Source organism: Engystomops pustulosus, chromosome 10 (genome assembly GCF_040894005.1).
Source record: "Engystomops pustulosus chromosome 10, aEngPut4.maternal, whole genome shotgun sequence".
NCBI classification, from domain to species: Eukaryota; Metazoa; Chordata; class Amphibia; order Anura; family Leptodactylidae; genus Engystomops; species Engystomops pustulosus.
The window spans coordinates 55,288,134-55,303,812 of record NC_092420.1 but is presented as its reverse complement, the minus strand read 5'-3'; the positions used below and the strand labels follow the sequence as shown (position 1 = coordinate 55,303,812).

Sequence of the window (15,679 nt, the reverse complement as noted above, 5' to 3'; positions counted from 1 at the left end):
AAGGCTAAGCACCATCTTTGCCTTTATAAATAACTGGTGCATAACAGGATATGAATAGGAGTCATTGGAAATGGATGGTAAACAAAAGGACATGCATTCAAGATGTCCGTTATTCTAGTATATAACAAATAGCCACTACTGGTGTGAACTGGGCCTGTCCCATCTATTATAAACATTCTACTCATTCCTACTCACATATTTAAAAAAAAAAAAACCTGTATCCAATGTTACCAAACTCTGCCCCCTACTCCCTACCACCAATCCATGCCGAAATTCATTTCAGATTCGGATTCCACTGGTAAAATTACATTGATTTGACCTTTGTTTTTTCAATTTTCTTAATAGATGATGTTGTAATCGCCCAAAAACTTAAGTGTGTGCAAAAATGTTAAGAATTGCACATCAGATGCAAATTCTGAAAATAGACGTTTGCAATATTTTTCTAAAAGCTATCCAATATTGCCAAATTCAAGAACTTTATGTAGAGCTTTCAATATTTGACTCTACTCAACCATGACTGTTACTTTTTTTGCTTTAATGATTCACATGCTTTTTAAAATGTTTTAACTTTTTTTTTAAATTCCTGGCTGCACAGAATCTTGTTTTAAGCCTGGTAAATTTGTTGTCAGTGCTGACTTGGGGTCCATATTGTTTTATGTGTACATTTTTGAGTGATGCATGTTACATGTTAAACAATTCTACTTTTTTTTTCATTTAATATATTCACAACAAAATAAAATTTATACTAAATAATTATGCTAACCTTTTTGCAAAAAGTTTTAAAAGTTTTTCTTTTTAATATGACATGACACATTTACCACAAAAATATAGTTATCTTCTTTTACCGTAATATTATGTATTATCTTTTATATTACATCTTAGGCTAATTTTACACTACTGTTTAAATTGTTCCTTACCTCTGTTAGAAAAAGCAAAGAATGGAGGTGTAGCTGAGGTTTAACGTATCAATTAAAAATCCAATTGACATCAATATAAATTTTATGTCATCCGTTTGGGCAGGTATATTTACATTGTTGATAAGCAAATATCGTGCGGCTCACCTCTCCAGTAATTTCCAACGATCCGCCATTCGAGGAGTGTGATAGCGTGTAGGTCTGACACGTCTTAGGGTGTGCTCGCGTTGCCTGTTAGGACTGCAGGTGTAGTAGTACGTCTTCAATCAAGATGAACACGGCACTTCCTTAAAATATTTCTTCTTTATTGGTATCAAAGATTAAAACATGATGGGTAGAACAAAGTTACAGCTGACGCGTTTCGAGCTATGCTATGACTAAGAGCTGAAATAGCTCGAAACGCGTCAGCTGTAACTATGTTCTACCCATCATGTTATAATCTCTGATACCAATAAAGAAGAAATATTTTAAGGAAGTGCCGTGTTCATCTTGATTGAAGACATATTTACATTTTTGTCTATACGATTTTTAACTGATGCGTTAAACCTCCATTCTTTACCTTTTTAAAAAGGAAAGGAATGGAGATTTAAACAGTTGTGTGAAATTAGCCTTACCCTTTAAGCGGCAAATTTGAACTAAAAGACAACATTTTTGCTTGAGTGAAACATGTCAGGCGTGGGGGGTGGTTACCTATTTAGTGTTTTTAAATGCCTAACCACCAGCCATCTCCATTAGGCAGTGGTCTGCAGTCCACAGGTACATATAGAAATATACTTTACAGAGTTTCTGTATATCTCCAAATATAAGTCCCACACAGAAAATTTGTTCTAGCATGATATTTCAGATTTTTCAGAGTTGAATTTAAATATTAGCCCTGTCGTGAAAACATATTTTAGTTACAAACTTAACCTCCCAAAACATAAACCTAGTCCTGGTTTAATTTCAAAGATGAGAATCTCCCCTTTGTATCGGCTACACTTTTCTTCTTTTTTCACAACTTTTTGTGGCACGTGCACTTTTGGGATTTTTTCATCTAAGACAACCTGCTTTAAAAGTTTGCCATGGGCGAGTTTTGTGCAGTATTTCCACAGTCATTGTAGTTGTTATGTGAACATTTCTGAGCCTTGAAATTTTGAGGGGCAACCTCCACTAACCACCTTAATTCTGCACACTACCATTGAACCATGAGAATGGAGTTTCAGTTGTATAATAAAGCAACCATAAGCAATTGTTTTGGGGGCAGCACTATTTCGGTCATCATCATTCTATAACAGTACAGTGACCCAAAAGAATTACATAGTTTTATAATAAGGACTATCATGATACAGAGTGATAATCATGTCACTATTTCCTAGAACCATTTTGGTATTATATTACAGATTAGAAACTCATCTTTCAAATCACATATGAATTGTGGGCTACATGGTGCTGGAGAACCTAAGAAAAGGTAGACTGGAGTTATGCTCTCTCTGCAGCCTCTAAAAGTTACTCATCAGTGACAAAACGTGACTCATCTCATTTGCTTAAAGCAACTGTTTCAAAGGCTATAAAGTTTCATACCCTACACTATGGACCTGTCAGTTTAGTGGTGTTAGATGGTGACAGTGTCCCTTTTAACTTTCCGAATCTCCCTTGAAGCTTATAGAAATGCATTTTCTTTCCAACCTTTGCATGCCATGTAGTAATCTGCACAGTGCCGATCATTGATTATAAAGGCAATAAAACAGGGAGACTGCTGGCTGACACAAAAAACGTCACTTTCTGTGAGTTTCTATTCCAAAGAAATGATCATCATAATGCCTTTGCCAGTAATAGTAGTAGCTTCTGAATGCAAGAGTTAATAGTTACAATCCATTTTGTAATCCCAACACTTACATAACAGATAAAGCAATCAATAATGGTATTTTACCCATTAGGCACTGCATTAATCACTCCTAATGGTAATGTATCAACTTCTACAAGCATTCTATGCATTAAAGCCATAATCACAGGAAATTGATTGTATAAAACAGTGACAGAGAGCAATCAGGGAAAGGATAAAGTCACATGCAGTTTTTTGTTGAAGTTATTTATTTTATCTTTTCATTCTCTTTAAACCTAGTTTTGGCTTTGGCTCAAATCATTGACACAATAACTGCATTTGCAATAGAAAAAAAAAATGAAAAAAAAAAACGGGGTGGGGAGGCACTTACGGATATTTTCACCCATATCCAAACTTAAAATTGCCAATGCAACTCTGTTATAAAAAATGTCTATTCCAAAAAAAATAAATGGATTACAAAATGTGACATTCAAGTCATAATTGTCCGATGGTAGATGTTAGTGCTGTAACATGCAGAATAATAATTTTATCATCTTATTTCATTTTCAAATATGCTACCTATTATATTTTTAAAGTGAATACAATCCTTGAGGGCATCATAGATTTGGTGAGTAAAGTTCTCTAATGATTAGCATTTCTATGAATTTCTTCGTAACACCTGTTGTCCAAGTAAATTGATTCACGTAGCATTTTAATTAAAAAAAAAAGTTTTCCTAAGAATTGCATTTAAGCATCAAATTAAGTGTTTCCTCGCTTGCCGTGTAGAATCCTCTCCACTAAATTATTTTCAACGAGATGTTGCATCCTGAAATTAAACACAACTCATAAATATCAACTCCTGATGTATGTGTTCTCGCAATTACAGCCGCAATCAAGTGTGAACCATTAAAGTATAGATTTCTGTATCCTTGTAAAGAAACTTGTAGACTCCTCGACTCTAATCTTTATAACCCTGTGCAGTAAAAAAGACTAACATCAACCGAATTTGACCCACAAAAAAAGATTACAGGAAATGTCTTACAAGCATTTTAATATTGATGAATAATTGTTACAGAATTGCTTAAAATGTATATTAATAGATTCCATCTTCTGAAAAGATTCCATTACCGTCTGACTTCTGTCTCACAGCCACATCAACTGGCCACTGATTCTTGTGCCATTGCAGCCAATCACTGAATGTAGCTCCCAAATATTTTACCATCTTGGCATCATTTGACTAATTTGGCAAACTCTGTGCAGCGCTGCGTAATCTGTGTGCGCTATAAAAATAAAGGAATAATTAATCAATTATCAAGTAACTGTATTTTTCTCTCTATTGGCCGGTAATATGCAATATCTGATACATTATGGGTTTATGCACGTATCTGATAGATTTTCATCATCATGTCCTCCCAGGCCTATTATTCATTCTAAGTTTATGTACCATTGTCTTTTTTATATATATATATGTGTGTTTACATCTACTTACAATTTGCACATGGGAGCTATTGGCTTGTCCGTATGTGCACGTGAGGGCTTTTTAATTGTTTTTCAACTATGAATTGTTGAATAAAGATCACTTATATTGTTTACATCCTATCTTTTTGTGCTGTTTACATTAAGATAAATACAATTTGAGATGATGTGTGGAATGTGATTTTTTACTGAAAGAGATATGTCGGAAGCGGTAATAGAACCACTTTAAAGTTAACTGAACATGATGCAGAATGGCGGAGGAATTTACCGTAGTGGCAATTCCACAGCCATTATGAATGTATCAGAAACGGCAAGTTATCAGCGTCTCCATCAGTTATTGCTTCATATTCTACTTCTCCTCTAGTGAAATACCTAATCTTTTCACGTTTTACTTTTGCAATATTTACATCAGCAGCACAAACTCCATTAGAAACCATTTCCATCAAGATGTGTTTGTGTCTGTTAGCCTCCATTACAATTTCACTTTTACTGTTCTTATAATGGAATTCCCGATGGAGATATGCACATAGCACAAATTATATCAGATTATTTTTCTGTTGCAGTCATATTAGGCCTCTTTCACACTTGTGTTGCAGATCACGTCAGAGTCGGATCAGAGTGCGATCAGGGTTTGGTCAGTGAAACACAGACATTTTTCAATCAGTTTTCAGTCAGAGTTTGTTCAGTTTGTCAGTTTTTCACACGCGTTTTCAATGCATTCTCAATCCGTTTTTCAAGTGCAGCAGATAAGGCGCGGACTCAGGATTGTGGTCTATCTTTTCTATGGCAATTGATCAGGGAAAATCACATTGCACTTGCATGTGTCTCGGAGTGCAATGCGTTTTTGATGCATCTCCATAGACATGTATGGTACGTTTTTCACGTGTGTGACTTGCAAAAGTACAGCATGATGAGATTTAAATGCGCGTTAAAAAAATGCAAGTCTGAAAAAACTCAATGATTACAATGGGCCAGAGTGTAATGCATGTTCAGTGCATGTTCTTTGCATCAAAAGCAGGTGCAAACCTATGCCCATAAGTTTCAGGTTATAAGCTTCTGACTTTCCTTTTGCATTAAAATATTTGGTCCAGTGACACAATAATGAATGTGATCTATTATGCAATTTTTATCTAAAGAAGAAAGGTAACTTCTCCAGACCTTGCTATGCACACTTTTTTGTCCATGTGATTTTTATTTCTGCCGGATGTTGTCTAGTAAAAAAATAGGTAAAAAACTAGGAGAACTCTATAAAATGAAGCATATCTCCACCCCGGAGCACCACAGATGTCCACTGGGAATGCCCAGTCCTACAGGATTTCTGGATAGAGATCCTTTCCTTATTATCACTGGTATTATTATCACTCCGCATACTCCGGAGGTCTGCTTATTTGGCGGGCTAGATGAGTAGGTTTGGATGCACCATGACAGGATCTTTCTGCAAGAGACTCTGTTTCTGGCCTGGAAATCCATTGTGCTGCGGTGGATGGATCCCAGGTCTCCCACCTGCAGTATATGGAAGGGATTTGTCTAAACTATTATACCTTATGAAAAGGTGGTCTACAAGCATATGAAATGTCCTACAAAATTCCACAAGATATGGGACTGGTGGTGTGACTCATCAGCCACGGCCCCAGCGTCAGGGGACATCAGTGCTGCTATCAGAGATTTTCTTTAAATGATACGGATGATTTTGAGGGAAACGTTGAGTCCGCACTTGTCCCCTCACGGTCCCGTTAAGCTATGAAAGTGACCTACACCCCAGTGAACAACTAGGCATTCTAGTCTAGGCGATCAGTGACTACTCCACTTATCCCCTGGGAGTGGCTAATGTGTTTAAAAATGACACTTGGAGGAGCAGTTTCTCCCAACCCTTGGGAAACTGCTCCTCCATGTGTCGTTTTTAAATTTATAAAATCACCCCTCACATGGCATATCGACATCCCCTGCCTCATCCCCCCTGCGGATGTCATCAACTCTCACTGGCCACATCAGGCATTCTCACGCCTGCGTGTTCAGCATCCTGCAGAACGTGCAGCCAGACATGCACAGATGAAATGAAGCCAGCCGCTGGTCTCTGCATTCATCTGAACCTGCTCTACTCCACGCTGCCACTTAGACGAGGCAAGAGGGGTTGATATGCTGAGTGAGGGGCAGTTTTATAAATTTGAAAATGACACATGGAGAAGCGGTTTCCCGAGAATGGATGATATCCTGGTGGCAGATGTCCTTTAAGTTCTCCCACAAATTATGAAGGATATGTTAAATTATACTGTGAACATAGACATAGCAACTCAGAAATCCATAATACCATCATAACCTTTGACTTCTTATTTGTTTGCTGAAATACTGAATTCAACTACATGTCAGTTCAGTTTTGGTGATTCAAGGTTTGGTCCTGGGAATTCTGCAATTGCACGGAGCGAGTTTCTCAAACAAGACTCGTGTGTGGGTAAATGCCTAAATATCGAGAGAGATATTTTGTGGAAAGGTTGTCAAAGGGAATATGCATTGTGGATATTACCTTTATCTTGTTAGCTCACATACTTGAAGGAAGTGTAATTCCAGGATCAATGATTGTAAACCAAGCACACTTACATGCTGGTGTGTACCCCCTCTGGCAGGATTCATGGAGGGGCCCCAGACTCCATTAAAACCTATGGAGTCCACAAACCCTCAGGCTCATTTGCATGGCTGCAAAAAAGTTTTTTGTTTTGTAAAACCAGGGATTAAGAAGCGAAAAGAGCAGCAGATTCTGCCAGAGGAGGCACAAGCAAACAAGCTTGGTTTATAATCTTTGATCCTGGTGGTAGATGTAGTGTAACTTTGATTTTATAATGATATTTAACAAGTTGTCATATATGATTTCCCTTTTCAAAACAAACAGAACGAAGCCCATATTGTCTGTTCCCCTTTGGCTAAAGTTTGTTCAGTTATAAGCTTCCATATTTGTAAAAATGAAAGTAAATCCACCAAACACTGAATAGTGTGTAAATACAAGACTATATAGTGACTAGTCTTGCAGCTTTCATCACATGAAGAAGTATGGAACATGGAAAAAGTGGTAGAAACCAGCAGTAAAGTAGTTACATGAGATGTATAGTCTGTGCTGTGAAAGCAAAAAAGAAATAACAGTTTTCTGGTGAACCAGTAGGACTTGGCATAGAAATTAATGCTGTACGGCTGCCCCACCGTATAGCCTCTTGAAGTATCCGCCAAGGGGATTTTATCATACATTGTTATATCTGTGTTATATCAGTATCACCATTTTTTCACTGAAAAAATGGTAAATAACCCAGATCATGAGATTTTTGTAGATTGTGCCAGAGGGCAGTACATACTAAAGATATTCTGTTACTATAGGGAAAGAGGTAGTAAATCAATCCCCACTCCATTCTCATGATATAAATGGCTACATTTGTCAAAGCTAGTGCAAACTATTCTATGTGCAGCTTCAAAGTTCAGTTGTGACACAAAACTGGCGCAAACGCTTCACAAATATATGTGCAAGAAGTTTGCACAGAAAACTGGCCCAAACACTTTAATAAATGTGGGCCACTGACTCCAGTGTGTATGCTGGCAGAAGGTTAGACAGCAAATGAGTATACACACTCAAGATGCAGTTTTGGGATAGCCCATATGTATTGGGCCATCTGATTTAGTAAGACCTTCGGAGAATCATTGGGCAGACCAGTAAGGCATACACAACTAATTAACAAACTATACAAAGCATTGGCTTTACACAAGTATGTGGCTATAGTCAAGGTCAAAGCCAAACCAAGGAAACTTCAGCAAAATGTAATGAGAGAGCAGATGAAGCAGCTAAACCTGGGACATCCCTTTCACTCAAGGCACTTTTATCGACAATGTAGACACTGGAGGGAGCTGAACATTTGTCTTTGCTTTGTATTTAACAGGCTTAGGCATCGGAGACTAAAAGGTCATTGAGGGGAGATAAGAACGCAAGGAGGTGATAAAGGCATTTCTTGCATTGGAAGAACTGTCTAAATAAATATTATCATATATACTTGTGTATAAGCCAAGTTTTTCAGCACAAAAAATGTGCTGAAAAAACTCACCTCGGTTTATACACGAGTCAAGTAAAAAATAAAAAACTTAATACTCACTCCCCGGTGTCCGGATCGTTGGCGTGGGTCCTGATCTTCAGCGCGAGGCTCCCGATCTTCGGCGCGGATCCCCCTCTTCTCTCTTCTGTAGCAGGCAGATCACGTCCATGCGATCTGCCGGCGGGCGCGCACTATGATGCAGCGGTGTTGCCGAAGATCGGGAGCTTTTTGCTGAAGATCGGGACCCGCGCCAACGATCTGGACACTGGAGGGTGAGTATTAAGTTTTTTTATTTTTTATGCGCTTGGCAGGGGGCTGGTTGTATACTATGTGGGGGCTAGCTGTATACAACATTGAGGCTGGTTGTATACTACATGGGGGCTGGCTGTATACAACATGGGGGCTGGCTGTATACAACATGGGGGCTGGCTGTATACTACATGGGGGCTGGCTGTATACTACATGGGGGCTGGCTGTATACTACATGGGGTCTGGCTGTATACTATATGGGGTCTGGCTGTATACTACTTAGGGCTGGCTGTATACTACATGGAGGATGGCTAGCTGTATACTACACCCTGGCTTAAACTCGAGTCAATAGGTTTTCCCAGTTTTTGGTGGTAAAATTCGGGGTCTCGGGTTATACTTGATTGGCTTATACTCGAGTATATACAATAATTCATATTTGCTGTCTTGCAATGACGTCTTTCTCTCCATTTTTTTCTTGTCCTACATTAAGGCTATTGGCATTCTAGATGATCTTCAGAGACTTCACTTCCTAGTGACACATTTTGTTAAACGTACCATAATCTGTGGAGCTTTCAAAACCTCACGTGCATGACTTTCTGTCATGCATGAAGTCTGTATGATACACTCCCTGCGGTTTTGTGTTGCAGTAAAAAACTGTCCATCATGGTTTGAATGGGAAGAGGCCCCTGTAATATGGCATCAAGCAGAAAATCCCACAGGGTTTTTTTTTTTTTTAAATTTAAACACGTGACAAAGAAACATCTCTGCTGGGCTCCAATTGTAGAATACATGGCACAGTGCTCAATGTAATACAATGTACACAATAGGTGCTTTCTACAGTTTCCAAAACACATAACATACATTAATGCATATTGCAAGTTTTAGACCCAAAATAGTGTTGGCAAACAAATGCTAAAGAATGTGAACCAGTGAAAAAACTGCAAAATAGTTGATGTTATAAATAGTAAAAAAAAGCCATAAATTTCAAATTCTGGGTCTTTAATGCTCGTTTACAATAACTGCATACTGGAATGACTTACCATCCACATATCCAATAAAAATTGACTGGTAGATTATTGGTTGGTTTGCCATTTGTATAATTTCTTTGCTGTCCAATAAAAAAGAATCCAATTTTTTTTGTCATGTTCGATTGTCTGCAAAAGATCTCATTCCATTACTGTACAAGGTCATCTGCATTTCAGATCCTTGCAAGAAACGCTCGCTTCTGTTTTAATGAACTCTGAGCAATTCATCAATTAACTGCTTAGTGGTCATGGTCAGGACCCCACCGATACATTACTTAAATAAGAAATATAGCTATGGGGGACTGAAAACAAAGTTTAGCTTTAGCTGTAATGTGTGTAATTGGGAAGGGGGAGTTTCCTCTAGACTTTTGTTGCAAAAAACAACATTTCTACGTTAAGTCCAGCTACACAGTGGTATCAACAAAACAGAGGGAACTTTACCACTTTATATAAAACATGATAGCATTAATGCATAACATAGCATAACCATCCGTGTCACGCCTCCTGAAGAAGCAACAAGCGAAACACGCATCGGGGAGCAGGGTTTAATGGCAGCAGAGGGCACAAGTATTTATTTCTATACTACAAAAGCCATAAATGTGAAGGATATTGTGCAAAGTTTGACAGAGATATGTATAATTGATAATCAATGTAAAGACATAATATCTGATACTATTAGTGATTTACCATGTTGCACTGCCTGTTGCCACTGTCTGACTGTTCCCCTTATCATTTTTTAAACCAATTTTTAACTATTCTATGTATAGACTGGATGTCTTTTTAAACCATGTTATGCAATAAAATCTATCACGTTTTACATAAAAAAATGGTTAAGCTCGATCTGTTTTGGTGATATACTTGGAAGTGAGGACACCCATATAAAAATAGGACGAATATTATTTTGGTTCAGGTGCACCGCTGTGTATTCTTGCCACTAAAACAATAGATTTGAGGACAAAAAAAAAATGGATAGCACACAGCCCAGACATAAACCTCCACAGTGTATTGCCTTCGTGATCATTACTTTTAGATGTTTTGTCCTACTGTACACAGATTATGATCTCTCGCTGTTATTTCCCCCCTCTCTAGTACTGAAGTCAAGCTCTCCTCACCTCCAAAAGCCCCCCTCTGCTATGATTAAAGGGGAATATGATCGTCTGATACAAAAACCGATAATGCTATAAATAAAAGAATATAACAAAATTAAATGTAATTAGTCACAAAATTGAGCTTAAATAGTTTGGATTTTATGATTTACAAAATATATGGCCTCTCTAAAATAGGCTTAGTTATCACCAATATGGCCACCACTGGAAGCTACAAGTCCCATGATCCTTTAGTTCTCAGTAACTCCTCCTCCCTCTTATGCTCGGGTCCTAGTGATGATATAACGGACTGTCCTGCTCTGTTACCATAGTAATGATGTGTTACAGACATCACATCTCACCACAACACTGGCCATACTGGATGCACTGCAACCAACCCACTACAGCCAAACTTAGTGCTGATCACATGAATGGCCCAGGAAGGTACAGGACATGTGATGTGGACATATGACCAGTGGCCATCTTCTGTCCTGTGTCTGCTCTGCAATGAGGAAATCAATGGACTGATTAAAGGGCCAGTAGCATATTAATTCTCCATTACAGTCAATGTCACCAGCATTTTCTGCTAAGGGGAGCAAAATGTAAAATAACAACTAATTACATATTAGCTTATATTTTGATTACACATTTGTATATGAATTATGCTGATTCGTGGAATACCCCTTTATCATCAGATACCTGACTTTTTCATGTTTTTTATGTTTGTGTACCGCTGGGATGTCAGTTGCAGTGAGGGGGGATTTCCAATGTGGGCATTGCTAGACCTCAGTGCTAGACTCACGACTTTATATAACCAATTTACATCTCACTTGTAAAGATTATCTGGATGATGCCACTTTGCTGAGAATTTATCTGGTAAATTTCTTCTGACAGGTTCCCTTTGAAAAAAAAAGTAATAAGGAAAACTTTTCCACTAACATCAGATGCCCTACGAAGTAAAGTGAAATCAGCTGCAGATTTCCTTTAGAACATAAAAGGTCACTACAATGTATTTGCAAATAAAATCTAAAACGACTTTAAAAAACAACTTTTTAATTCGTTACCCAAGTAGAAGCTGACAAATGTATTAAAAATGCATTCAGTGTAACATATTGTCCAGTTAGGAGGAGGTTAATGAATTATATTAAGTTGTAGAAAATAGAGGATGCTAAACTTAATGAAATCAGCAGGAAATATGTACAGCACTTCAGTGCAAAGCCTAGCTGAATAATGCATGTAGGAAGTTCTTATGGTACAATTATTATTGACATTTTCAGACTTGATACTTCAAGCAAACAGTGTGCAATTTTTTTTTTAAGTTGCTTAAAACTGCTGCTCCGCAAGCAGAATCGTGCAGCCATTAAAAGTGAAGTAAAGAGCCAATGCGGATTTGATCTTCAGCATTCCTGTAGCTACAGCTAAAAGGAATTTTTTAAACCATTTTTTTGTTAAAAATAATTTCCAGGATTTGCTTAAAAATATTTTTTAATATCCGTATCATTTATATGTTTTTATATTCTAAACATATATCCTTTGCACCACTAGACCAAATAAAAGAAGAACTTCTATTTAAATAACTATATTTTTGCAGCAGTCACCTCATTCACATCACAGACAGGAAATCATTGTGTAGGGAAGTTATACTCGGTTGCCAAGGCCAATGAACACAGTTCAAATTCAAATACACTTCCACAGATGAGTCTGCGTACGCACTGATTGCAGGCTTTAAAGGGGTATTGCCATCTGGGCATTTTAATTTTATTAAGTTCATTTGCCATCTGTAAACATTTCTTTAATTGGAAGTTATTAAAAAAAATGTTCCTGTGTGAAGATAATTTCTAATAAATGTAGCCATCTTGTCCCTTAGAAGTGAGATAGCTTCCTCGGATATGACCCTCTCACATTTTGCCAGCAGTGGCGAGACGTGTGCTATTGAGCAGTAATTCCTGGACATGTAAATACAAAAAATGTTTTGTTTCTTTGTGAAATCCCTCCACAGAGGTGGTCGTATGTAGGGACACAGTCTTGTTTTTAAGGGACCATTTAACTACATTTTTGAGAAATTATTTTCTCATAGGAACAATTTTTGTAATGACATCTAATTGAAGAAATGTTTATATATGGTAGATTAATTAATCTGGATGTGAATGTTCAGATGAGAATACCCCTTTAAGACGGTTATCCATGAGTAAATGGAGTCTAAGAAACTCGCTCCGTGCACTGGCAGGAATAGGTTGTGGAAGTAGGGAACTGGAGATGTGTCCTCAACACATGGCTGCACTGTATAAACCAAAAGGCAAAGCCAATTCATGCACTAATCAATGAAGTAATCCGAGCATGACTGGCCAAACACACTTTATATTTTAATTAAAGCCCCCTGTTTCAGAAGTATATTTTACCTCATTACCCATTACGGCCATAAAATGGCAGGAGATGGAAGGTCCCGTCCTAAACATCCATGACTAATCCTTCATTCTCATTACTGTCAGTATTCTGTTCTCGAGACAAGGGACATCCAGTGACGTCCACCCTTCACAAGTTACCCTAACTCTGCCCTATTGCACGTACAGTAGATGTGGGCAGTGACTATGGGAGAAGAAAGGCAGAAACATTTTCCAGGATGGGATAAGGAAAACATTGCTTCTTTTTGCTACCATCAAAGGCAACTCCCTTAACATCAAACATGAATTTCAGGAAGCCTAATGACATAAGGCGTGATTAGAGCCAAACCAGTATATCTATTCCAGAAGGAACAGGTTCCCAACACATCACACACTGACTCACCATGCAGCCATTCTAAAGATGAGCTGATAGGATATGCTGAAGCATCATAAGGCCCTGGAAGGTAAAGCATGAAGACTGGTCATTAACATTTTAAATCACATGACCCTTTTCTTCATTTCCTGACAGTTTATACATATAGGAATGGCAGTTGATGAGGTAAAAGGGACTTGACTTTATCCATCAAGAACAGAACTTACAAATATATGTATATAGGTAAATTAATTAATATCCTGACCAGGGCAAAAAATTGTGGGGCCCTAAATCCGAAAGCCATTCAATCATTCTAGAAGGGAAAGTACTAAAGACTGCAGCAATAGTATCTAGAACTTTGAGAGGTGTAATGCCAATTCAGTTTAGTGCAGTCTGAATACAGGAGAGAAAGACATGACTGTGCATGTGCTGGATATGGGATCAGCAGTTAGTTAGGAAGTGCACCGTGGGCACTGCCAAGGGATCTCCTCCAGTACTCAACCTAGGCTGTTGCTCACTGAACTAATGTTGTGGATGAATAATAATAATCATAGTAATAATAAGTAGCACAGTGTTAAGTCCAGCACAGGAACAGTCATGTCATATAATATATAAAAAGATTAATCTGACAGGAGCCCTTGATCCTATGTAATGTCTCTTTATGTTGATAGAACTTCAGAACTTCAAAATCGATCCAGCATTCTTAAGGTTCTACACGACCAGAGAATCTTCATCAAGAATAAGTCACCATTTGCCCAGGGCCACTAGAAATATTCTGACTTTCAGACAGCTTGATTAATCTGCCCCGTTATCTTTTCCCTCTCTAGCTAATAATACAAACAAATGCAATGGCAGTCTTTACCTGAGGCTTGCTTCTCTCAGAGCATCATCTCTAGCTCTGGTCTGAGAGACCTTCCATGGTGCAGCTAGGGTTTATAAAGCCCTGGTCCCAGTCCGGGGTAACGAGCTGCATTAAAACAGCCCCAGAACCTGGATTAATCATCAATGGTCATCCCTTTACCAAGCATAGGTGAAAAACCTAGCTGGAATATAGATGCCATTGATTTCCAGCCACTGCCTTACAACACACAACATACATTTAGGTTACTGCCTGTAATAGAGATCACTAAAAGATGACATTTTATTAGAATTATTAAAAATATAGGTCTAATTGACACTAGATAAAAGCCCAAAATATCAATACAGGCTTAGGACCAGGATATCCACCCTCAAAATGTAGTGCAATATCTTGTTCAAAAATCATTGATGTTAATATGTTTCGAGTCAACAGTTGTGTGGAACTAGTGCTCTGCTATGTTCCTAATCCAAAGTCCTACACAATTCTCATGGTAGTCTGCTATTCACTATCCCAGCAAACAAATGATAGTTTTCTTCTATATTGACGATATATAGTGTGCGATTCACCATCTGAACAAACATGAGGGCATGTGCATCCAACACATTTCCCTGCCTAGAGATAAACTGGCGTTTGATCTAAGCACTGTCCAGGGGAGGCAATGAGCGGCTTAGCATGACGTAATTGGAAGACCCCTGCCCGTCATAAAGGTAGGAGTCGTCCTGGGGGCCAGAAACAATCCACCAATCAAGACATCAGTGGGTGTAGACGAGGCCCATCAGCATCCGGTAGGTCCCGCCTACAACATTTCCATAATAAAGGATCCATGTAAGTAATGGGGAAAGTTGAAGATATAATACCAGAATAAAAATAAGATGATTAGAGGAAGCAATTGAGGGTGTCGAGTTTTATTAAAACGAATACAACAATTCTCACTAAATGTAAAAAACTGAAATGCAAGAGTGGCCAAAAAAGGCCAAGGGTCTAACTAGACCCCTAGTCACCACTTTTTAAAATGCAAATTAAACACATACGTAATTACTATATACGTAAAGCAAATCCGACATTACAATATATAGATCAGTTAAAGCATTAGTCAACATTAGAGATGATAACCGACCATAATGCCTTAGTTCCTTAATGGTAACAAATCTTTGCAGGAAACATAAATACTGTATAGGATCATTAAGACCATTCTGTTGTAATGTATGCAAAAGGAATGTCCATCTGGATTCATTTTGCTAAATGAAATCACCTCCTCTCGGTGAGGGTTCAACCCCTTCGAAAATCTGGAATCTGACCACTCTCCGATCACCATCATGCTTTTCCCGAACATGAGAGGAGATTGTGTCCTTTTAATTTTTAATATCATTCACGTGTTCCCTAAATCTTCTTCTTGGTGCTCTGAAGGTTTTTCCCACATATTGCATATAGCAAATTCATGTCATCACATAA

At 38.0% G+C, this 15,679-nt stretch overlaps 1 long non-coding RNA gene across 1 annotated transcript in view; it reads right to left on the bottom strand.

Annotated features, from left to right (window-relative positions):
• Positions 1–3,767: 3,767 nt before the first annotated feature.
• The window catches only part of LOC140104856 (uncharacterized), an 82,543-nt gene continuing 70,631 nt past the window's right edge, over positions 3,768–15,679 (bottom strand). The window contains exons 3-4 of the long non-coding RNA XR_011850432.1: positions 13,399–13,452; positions 3,768–3,995 (exon numbers count right to left, since the gene is read on the bottom strand). This is a non-coding gene — a long non-coding RNA (uncharacterized lncRNA). The remainder of the gene's footprint in view (positions 3,996–13,398; positions 13,453–15,679) is intronic.